The sequence below is a fragment of the Pinus tabuliformis genome, chromosome 5_1, assembly GCF_031772625.1.
Source record: "Pinus tabuliformis cultivar Carrire ecotype Pingquan chromosome 5_1, CPIR1, whole genome shotgun sequence".
NCBI classification, from domain to species: Eukaryota; Viridiplantae; Streptophyta; class Pinopsida; order Pinales; family Pinaceae; genus Pinus; species Pinus tabuliformis.
Genome location: NC_142305.1, coordinates 895,328,880 through 895,339,668, shown reverse-complemented (window position 1 = coordinate 895,339,668; position 10,789 = coordinate 895,328,880).

Genomic DNA, 10,789 nt, shown 5'->3' with positions numbered 1-10,789 from the left:
TTCCCAACCTCATCTTCCGACTGGGTATCGAAAGCTTTCCTTTGACCCTTCACTAGTTGATCCAGTGATTGATAAAAACTATCTTTGGTCAACCCCGCTCTCTTTGAAAGTGAGTATCGTGAGTCTGTTCTTGACCAAGAATTATTTGAGAAAACGGTAGAATTGGTTCCACCTTCAGTTAACTGTACCTTTCCGATAGAGAGTGAACCTCATACCACTCAGGTTCTTCTGGTTTCTTTAGTTTCGAATGAATTGGAGGTAGATCCTCCTATGCATGAGAGCATTTCTCCTGTTCCCATCGAGAAATAGGGTAGCTATCACATTCCTATGATACCCCCTCGAGTAGTTTAGTCACTTCTTTTGATTGGAGTCAACTGGCAGGATATCGCCTTCCGTCTTATGTGCCTTTCCAGATTACAGTGCGGGCTTACCATATGGCTGTATCTAGCACATTCATAGACGAGGGCGCATCTATTAACATCTTGTCCTCAACTTCTTGGAAAGATTTGGGTTCTCCTTAGCTTGTCCCCGTCACCTAGGATCTGTTAGCTTTTGACACAGGAATCAATCAATCGTCAGGGATCCTTCCTAAGTTACCTATTACTTTGGGAGGAAAGACTGTCTATATAGACGTGATTGTTGTCCAAGGCCCTTTATATTTTAATCTACTCCTTGCGCGTGACTATGTTTACATCATGGGAGCTCTTGTCTCTTCCCTCTTTTAAGTGATGTGTTTCTCGCATGACGAAGAATTGTGGTCGTTGATAAGCTTACATCCATTGGTACTGAATCAACTCCCAATGGACCATCATTGCTAAGTGGTCCTTATATGAAAGTAGTATCACCCCCGCCATAGGTTAATTATGTGGCCACCTGTTCCATGCCCACATCTACTGATGATCTCATAGGTGATGTAGTTGATGAGCCCCCACATTGGGTAACTTATTGGGCTCATTTTGCCTAATTGTCCTTGTTCAATCCTCCATTTTTCATAGATTATGCATGTTTTTCTAGTATGTTTATGTTATTTCAACGAATAAGGGTGGTCACTCTACCTAGGAGGCTAATACGTGGTTATTTCAGGATTTTTGGACAAATTTTGGAGCAAAACCAAGTAATCATGGGTCAGCTGACAGCCAAGCTTGAGGGGAGAATTCGTAGGGAGGTTGTCTCTTGCATTAAATGGACTTCCTCGAAATCTCCACCCTCAACACCAAGCTCCACAGGCCACCAAAACGAGTTTTAAAGGCAGCCAAGCAGTTTTTGGAGGAGTAACTGTTCACTAGCAGTTGGGATAGCCGAGTCCCTTGAATCTAGGAGGGCTGCTAGCCCCCTTGTATTGTACAAATAGGAAGGCCTCAACCTTCGTAGTTTACTTTTGGAACTGTTTTTATTTTTGCACTATAGTTCTGTCATTTTGCTCAACCTGTTTTATTGTAGCTACTGCTGTACAACTTTCATATGATGTTTATTTTTGAATAATGAGAAGAAGCTCTACTTGGCATCAGATCTGAGTTCTTTATATGAGCCTGCAGCTCTTGGGGTTGGGCCCAACCCGAGTGCTAAGGCCTCCTCTATGTATTGTTAGTTGTTCTTTATGCATTTGCAAAAACATTTCTGTTAAGTAGATTAAAGTTTGCTGATTAACTAGGTCACTGTTAATGGTTAGAAAGACTTTTTGAATGCTCAGATTTAGTTGATAGGTTGTTTACAGAAAAAGCTTCAAGAAAAGGGCCATCAAACATCTCTGGTTTCACCTCTCCTTCAGTAGGATCTGGAGCTGGGATCAGGATAACTTTGTTGCCCACAAAAACACTGATTTTGCTTTGCCATGCAATCACTAGTGTTTGATTTTCATGTGTAGAAGTTGGTTACAAGTTCAGACTTTTGTTTGCTTAGTTGCATGAGTTAAAATACATGGTTTCATTGCAGGTCATAATTCTGTTCATTCTCTTTACTGGTAGCTAGCAGATTAGGTCATCTTAATTAGGTTTTTGAATTTACAAGTCTTCGTTGGATCAGTCGGAAAAACGCCTTGCAGAGCACCTATACCACTCCTTCATCTGTTTATTCTCCATCAGCACCTTCCAGTCCACCCTTTACTTAGAATCCTTGCCTCCTGTTCACCATTTGCTCCCATAACCCTAGTTTTGTGTGTAACATTGCTTCAGTCTTCTCTGAACCAAATACAACCATCTACACCTGTCCACAACTCCATCCACCGAGTTCTATACCATCTCCAACCCTCACCCTACCTCCACACTCACTCCTTCACCTTTCCCTCTCCATTCATCCACCAAAAGCCTCATTTCTAAACATCCTGTAGAAAGTTATAGACATCCTGTAGAAAATCGCAAACATCCTGTAGAACCCCTGTAGACTTCCTGTAGAGGCTCCGAATGAGGTTTCTTGATAGCAAAACTCGGTGAAACTCTATGGAAGGGTGTTAGGGACCCCTTAGGCCCTCTCTGAACCTTCTTGACCTCCTCCAAGCAGTTCCTCTCGCCCATCCACCTCTGCATAGCCAAAAACAGTCAAATCATATGCATAATAACTCTGGCAACTTATTCAAAAATACAAAAAGATGTTTTTTTTTCCAGATGTTACTGTGGAAGTAGCTTAGATACATGTATTTACCTTCCTAGAAGTCAATGGAATTTCTTTCAGTAGCTTGCATCCTCTTTCTTGCGTCAACAGGGTTAGCTGGTAGAATTAGGGTTTGCTAGGGTTTGCGTTTTCTTTTAGCTTTTCAATGTTTTTCTGCAAGTAGATCAACCTTCTTTAAATTAACTTTCATCCATCGGTTAAAAAGATTCTTCTCAGAGTTCATAGAAGTTGGCTTGAGCCCTTAGCGGACTTGTGCCAGTTGACCAAGTGACAGCTGTGGCAAGAGCTAGTACTTGTGCATACAACACCATCGCTTCCAAGTTTGTTACGAACTACCGAGTTGATAAAAGTAAAGAAGGGAGTCCCGGGAGTTGTAGCATTATTGCTGCAATGCTGGAGCTCACCACCTCTTTTTGGCGCCGTTGCCGGGGGAGCGTCAGAGTATTTGTGATCGCTGCTTTTCTTCTATTTTCCTACTCTTGCCTTCTGCTAAGTAGTTTATTTTTTATTTCATTTCCATTCTGCAATTTCATTTCTGCAAAAGTAAATTAAACATTTCCTGCTTTCATAGATTAACCTTTCAATTCTGCAAGCGTAAAATATAATTTCAATTCTGCAAGCGTAAAATAGAATTTCAATTCTGCAAATGTAGTCTAGTATTTCCTTCTCACAATTTGATTTCAGCAAAATAGATTAGTCTTTCCCTTCTTTCATTTCAATTCCGCATTTTCATTTCTGCAAGATAGATTTTAGTTAGTTGCAATCCCATCTATTTCAGTTTTGCAGGTACAAGCAGAGAAAAAAGCAAAAACAACCAAAAATCCTTTCATGCCTCATAGGAACAAAGATAATACCAGAAAATTCCTACCCAACACCCCCACCACTTCACTGAGTCACCCTTCTCTCTTCTTTGGTGGCAGTGATCCAAAAGAACCTATAGGTGAACCTCCTGAGATATACGAAGATCCTATAACAGAAGAAGAGCAAGAAAACATTCCTTTTGAGACTATGGCTGACAACAGAAATGGTAGAGACGATGATGAGAGAATAGATGGTACCTTCCCCATCCGAGAGACTAACGGGGACATGAAAATGAAGAACATAAGTCCCTCAGCCTTACCTCATTTCCATGGATTGACCACTGAAGACCCTGATACCTTCCTGTTTGAGTTTTCTGTCCTTTGTCGAACTTATGACTATACAGAGGACGAGCAAAAGTTGAAACTCTTTCCCTCTACCCTCAAGGATGCAACATTACGCTGGTTCATGGGGTTACCTAGAAACAGTATCACTACTTGGGCTCAGATGTAGCAATCCTTTAATAACAAATACCGAGATTACTGTAGGTCTAAGGAAACCAAGGGAGAAATCTTTCGGATGACCATGGGAAATGATGAGTCTTTAGAGGACTATGAGGAAAGGTTCCAACTTAGTTATAAACGAGCCAGGTGCACACTTGACCCTGAATCTCTAAAGTTGGTTCTACTCCGAGGAGTCCCTGAAGACCTTCTAGATACCCTTCACATGCTAGCTCGAGGAGATATTTACCAACTACCTTATGAGGACATAAAGACTGTGTTTAGAAATCACTCTAGGGCAGCCCGGAAAAGAGGTAGGGGGAATCCACTTTCAACTAGTACTACCTTCTCCAAGCATGAGTTTGCTAATCAGATGGAAGACCTCAAAAGTGAGATGAGACAGACCATTGTCATGCAACTTGATACTTTTCGAATCCAACAAAAGAAAGAGGAAGCTGAGAGGGCTTTGGCCATCTTCTGTCCCAGATGTACGAGGAAGCACCCTAAGAACGAGTGTCCATTGCACTCAGTAGAGGTATGTTTTGTTTGTGAGGAGGACCACCCCACAAACCAATGCCCAACCTTGCCCGGATTCAAAGCCATGTACCAAGGGACTGAGGCACCCACTGAACCTCTCTACTTCCTCAACCAAAGGAAACCGCATGGACCCAGACCTTACCAGTAGGGGATGCAAGGGTCATCCCAAGCTTATTATAGCCCCAACCAAACTGCTCACATGCCTTCTTGGGGTCCCCCTGCTCATCCTTCCTGGTCTGCATCTCCTCCGTGGTCTTATCCACCTCAATACCATACTCAACCCACTGCTCATTCGTTTCACTCACATGTCCAGCCACAACCTTAGTGGAATGCACCTCAACCGGGGTGGAGGCCCCAATACAACTCTCCTCCCGCCATTCTACCTCCACCACCGGCTCAACCACAACCATTACCTCCTGCTCCTCCAAGACAACCCCAGATGCTTGCCCAATCGAACTCGAACCCCAACAACCGACAGGCTCAACAGGTATACACTGGAGAGACAACATGTCCTACCTATGCTATGGAGATCCAGGAGATCAACCTGCGATCCGGAAAGACCCTTCCAGATCGCCAACCTCCTCCCCCAGAGGACGAGGAAGAGAAACAGGAAAGTGAACCCAAAGCCATTCCACCCTTTCTTGAGCGACTAACAATAACCACACAACCAAACCCAGAGGAGACTGAACTTCTGGGGGAACTAAAACAATTGTGTGCGAAAATACCCCTTCTCCAGGCCATCAAAGATGTACCGATATACAACAAATTGATTAAGGAGAAGTGTTTCAGGCACCCAAGCAGGAAAAAGAGAGATGTCTCGACTATCAACGTCATAGGACAACTGTCCGATCTAATGTTGGGGCAAGTAATCTGTCCAAAGTATTTGGACCCTGGGAGTCCTGTAGTTGATGTCCACATCAATGGTACCATTATCCCCCATACCTTGATTGATCTAGGGGCTGCCATTAATGTGATGACCAGGGACACCATGCTTAAACTCAACCTTTAGAATTCCTTAAGGAAGACCTCGACAGTCTTGCAATTGGCAGATCACTCCACCGTGACTCCCGAAGGGATTGTGGAAGATGTCTTGGTCTCTGTTGACTCTTGGGAGTACCTTGCGGACTTCTTGGTCCTTCAACCAAGGCAAAGCTTACTGGATACCCCCTCATTTTGGGAAGGCCTTGGTTAGCTACTGCGGATGCTTACATCAGTTGCCGAGCTGGAAACATGACCATCAAAAATGGTCCTATGTCCAAGCAGCTAGTCCTATACCCTCCTGCCCAGCGTCTGCTAGAACATGACTTATCGCTCTAGTTGGAAGAAGGAGATGAGGATGAGGTCTACTCTGCACCCTTGTGCACAATAGAAACCACTAGGGGAGGTCCTCAAACCGAGGATGATTTGATTGAGACCTTGATTCAAAATCCACCTCCCAGTGCATTGTCCTTAGAGGAATTGGTGGAGGATACCCAAGCCAGCACCTCAGTGGACCTCTGTGTGACTGATCCAACCTCTCCCAGAGTTAAGAATGTGGAGTTTGGTCCTGGAAGAACTTTAAAGATCAGCTCCTCCCTATCTCCTTCCCAGGAGAAGGAGCTGTGTAGGTAACTGAACAATCATTTAGATGCTTTCGCTTGGAACTATAAGGAGATGAAAGGAGTCCATCCTTCGGTCTGTACCCATCACATCTACATTAAAGAAGATTGTAAACCAGTCAGGCAGCCTCAGAGGAGAATGAATCCAGCCCTTAAGGACATTGTCAAAGAAGAATTGAAAAAATTGTTGGATGCCAAATTCATCTATCCTATCTCCGATAGTGAGTGGGTTTCGCCTCTAGTGCTTGTGCCAAAAAAGAACGGGAAGTGGAGAATCTATGTAGATTACCAAGAACTTAAAAAAGCCACTAAGAAAGACCATTTCTCTTTGCCTTTCATAGATTAGGTGTTGGATGGACTGGCTGGGAAGAAGTTCTTCTCTTTTCCTGATGGGTTTAATGGGTATAACCAGATCCAAATCAACCCGGAAGACCAAGATAAAACCACCTTCACCTGTCCTTGGGGTACCTTTGCCTATCAAGTCCTTCCCTTTGGGCTATGCAACGCTCCTGCCACTTTCCAGAGAGCAGTATTGAGCATCTTTTCTGAGTTGGTCAATGATTCGGTAGAAATCTATATGGATGACTTCATTCCTTATGGGTCCAACTTCCAAGAAGCATTGACCAATCTGGGAAAATTTCTAACCAAGTGCATTGAGATGAACCTGTCCCTCAGTCCCAAAAAATGTGAATTCCTGATGACTGAAGGGACCGTGCTAGGACATACCATTTCTCGCCAAGGATTACAGGTGGATCCTAATAAAATTGCTATCATCCAAAAGGTCCCACCTCCTCAAAAGGTAAGAGATGTTCGGAGTTTCCTAGGCCTAGCAGGATATTATCGAAGATTCATTAAAGACTTCAGCAAGCTAGCCTCGCCTTTGTTTGGACTCCTAGGGAAAGATGTTGAGTTTAAATGGACTGACAACTATTAAGGGGCACTGGATGAATTGAAAGATAAGCTGGTGTTCGCCTTGATCTTGAGAGGTCCAAACTGGGCCCTACCTTTCCACATCCACACTGATGCCTCGAACAAAGCCATAGGGGCAGCCTTAGGACAAGTTGAGGAGAAACTCCCATATGCCATATACTTCGTTAGAAAAAACCTGTCCAAGGCAGAAATGAACTATACTGTAACCGAGAAAGAGTTCCTAGCCATAGTCCATTTCCTAAACAAGTTCAGACACTACATCACCGGTTATCAAACATTTGTGCACACTGATCATGCAGCAATTAGATATTTAATGAATAAGCCTGATGTCAATGCTCGTATTATTAGATGGTTACTTTTGTTATAGCAATTTGATTTGACAATTGTCGACAAGCCGGGTAAGGAAAATGTTGTTGCTGACTTCTTGTCTAGATTGGACTTGCTTGTAGGTGAAGAAGGGATAGTGGATGACTAGATGCCAGATGAACATCTATTTGCTATCTCAGTACTCTCTCCATGGCTTGCTGATATAGCAAATTACTTCGTCTCAACATAGTTCCCTCCGCATCTGTCCTCAAAAGAAAAGAGAAGAATTGTAAGGAAGAGCGCCCCGTTCACTTGGATCGGGGGCAACTTGTTTAAGCTTGGCCTAGATCAGATCTTGAGACGTTGTGTTAGGGAGGAGGAAGTCTTTGACATCCTCCTAACCTGTCATGATGGACCTTGTGGAGGCCACTTTGCAGCAAAAAGGACTGCCTTCAAAATTCTACAAGCAGGCTACTATTGGCCTACTCTTCATCAAGATGTCAGAAGATACATCAGCTAGTGTGACCGATGTTAGAGGATGGGGAAACCGACTCCAAGAGATGAAATGCCTCTCCAACCTCAAGTGACCTTCAAGCCATTTGAGAAGTAGGGCATGGATTTTGTGGGTCCTATCAACCCTCCTTCAAAGCAACGATCTTACATCATTGTGTGCACCGACTATTTGACCAAGTGGGGAGAAACGAAGGCAATCAAAGCAGCAACAGAAGAAAAGGTGGCTGAGTTTCTAAGGGAAAATATCTTCTACAAGTTTGGCTACCCAAGAGAGTTAGTCACAGATCAAGGAAGCCAGTTCACCTCCAACCTGATTGAAGACTTGCTCGTGCATCACAAGATCAAGCACAAGACTTCCACCCCCTATCATCCTCAAGCAAATGGGCAGGTGGAAGTCACTAATCGATCATTGGAAGGGATTTTGACTAAGGTTGTGAGCAGCAACAGAAAGGATTGGGTAGATCGCCTGGTTGAGGCCACCTAGGCCTACAACACCACTTGGAAGACCACAACCGGTTTCACACCTTATGAGTTGGTCTACGGGCAGAAAGCTTTGCTGTCCATAGAGTTTGAGAACAATACATCAAGGGTGGCAGCTCAACTGGACCTAGATCTCAGCCATGCTCAACATGAAAGATTATTGCAGCTGAATGGATTAGATGAACAAAGAATGCAGGCCCCCCTCCACTCAGAAGTAATTCAACTCCAGAGGAAGATATGGCATGACCGACACCTTAATGAAAAGCAATTACAGCTCGGAGATTGGGCGCTGATGTATGACTCAAGATACAAGGATTTCAAAGGAAAGCTGAGGACAAGGTGGTTAGGACCATATACAGTGGAGAAATGTAATGATAATGGTTCAGTCCTTATCAGGACCATTGACGAAGAGGCAGGAATTCATTGAAACTGTGGAAAAATCAGTGCTGGTAATAGAGCAGGGTTATGTCTCTGTTCTGACCACACCTTGATCATAAAAAAGAAAAAGAAAAAAAAGAGAGGAATAAAAAGATCCCTGGACGAAAACCTCTCTGAGGTGGCTAGGGCAGGCATTGAGGGTGAAAACCTCATGGAGGTGCCCTTGCCGTCTCTCAAAAAATAAAGAAATGGAATAAAAAAAGATCCTTGGGTGAAAACCTCTTTGAGGCGCCCAGGGCAAATAGTGGGGGTGAAAACCTCATAGAGGCACCCCTACTGTCTCTCAACAAAAAAAGAAAAAAAAAAGAAAAAAGGAGAAAAAGAAGAGAAAAAAATAAAAAACAGGTCTGATCTTTGAAATTATTGCAGGTTGCAGGGATATAATGCAGATAAAGAGGGTCGCGCAAATCAAGGACAGGGGTCCATCCCAAGCTACCAGGCATCCTCACCGACACTCCCTCCATGGCCACACACTTTTTCCAGGATTTGGACACATTCGCGTCAAGATTCAACCTCCTATAGGAAGTTTCAGGGCTTTCTACAGGAAGTTCTGCATTTCTACATGAAACATCCTGTAGAACCTTTGGACAAGCCAAAATCGATTCTGGAGGAGGATTTAAGACTTGAAGTTTTTTGGTGAGGCCTGCAGCCACCCCTTTGTCCCATCCATCACCTGTTTCCTCTCTTTCCTCTGCCATTACCACAATTTCGTCCTGTACTCTTGCACAGTCATGCAAAAAGTCCTGTTTTCCTCAGATCACCATTTTCTTTTCAAGGGAAAAATCAAATACATGAAGGTCTGCACACTCTACCTGTCAAAAGCTCCAATAGGGCCCTTCATCCGTGACTGTAGCCATGCCCATTTCAGCATGCAGCCCAGGAGGAGAAGTAGCTACAGGATGTCCTACAAGAATCCTGTAGCAGCTGATCCGCCTGGAATACACACTATGGAGTCAGGAGCAGTTGAAATCAACACAGGAGGCATGCAACTAGCTCCGTGTAGATATGAACACTTCCTCAACAGCTGAGAACAGATGGGGCCGTGCATGCAACGTTCACCACTGGAGGACCGGGTCCTGAAAGCCTTGCATCCATCATTAGCAAATGAACGAGGGAATTCAAACGCCGGTGCACGAAGCAACAGTAAGCAAAGTCATTGTTTCACGTCTAAAAACCTGCGAAACACGTCCGCGGTCACCCCAGGTAAGTGCCTAACCTTATTTCGTCAAATTGCATAAGCTATACTATGAACACTGCATATCTGTGAATGGGCGGATTGAACGAATGCAATGGCTAGTCAACTGGCCACCCAAAGCCAGCAGAATTGCCTCGTGGGATCCGAACGAGCATGGTTACGCTCGATTCCGCCAGAAGGACGTGGAGCTGACATGTGGGAAGTGTCCAGTCGGGAGATCAGCAGATTTGCAATGAAATCGGCGGACTGATAGGGATGATGGCGGGCAATGGCGGAGATAGACATTGGCGGTCAGAGACACGCCAGGGAATGATGGCCGTGACATTGTTTAACGGCTCAGCCTGGACACCTCACCCCCCATGCCATGAATTGCGTCGTATTTCAAAATCATTCGGCCAGAGAACGCACATCAACCACTGTCATTTACGCCTACAACCAGTTTTTCAGCAATGTGAGCATCCTCCTCCTCTGCAGTTCGTTAGCCCGAGTTTCTCGCCGCGGTTCAAACTCTTCCCACGTCCCAGACTTGCTCCGCAGCGCCGTGACGTCCTCCAGAAGCAGCAGAAGCTCTCTACAGGAAGGAGCTCTACAGGAAGCACAACGAAAGCTCCCAGAGCAGAGAAACCCGTTTCTGTTGCATCGGAATTCGAAATTTCGAAGAGAGGTAGGCTCGAACACGCCATCCCCATGCTTAATTTTTGAAAGGTGGTGAACTAGCTTGTTTGAAGTGGGAAAATTGAAACCAGTCTGCCTGTGGGTCAAGAATGGTGGTTTGCTTATATGATACACATAATTTCTTTTAAATGGTGTTGCGTCATATTCACCCCCATGGTTCCTATTAACAAACTCTCCCCATTATAATGACAAACCGCTGTAAGGCTCACCTG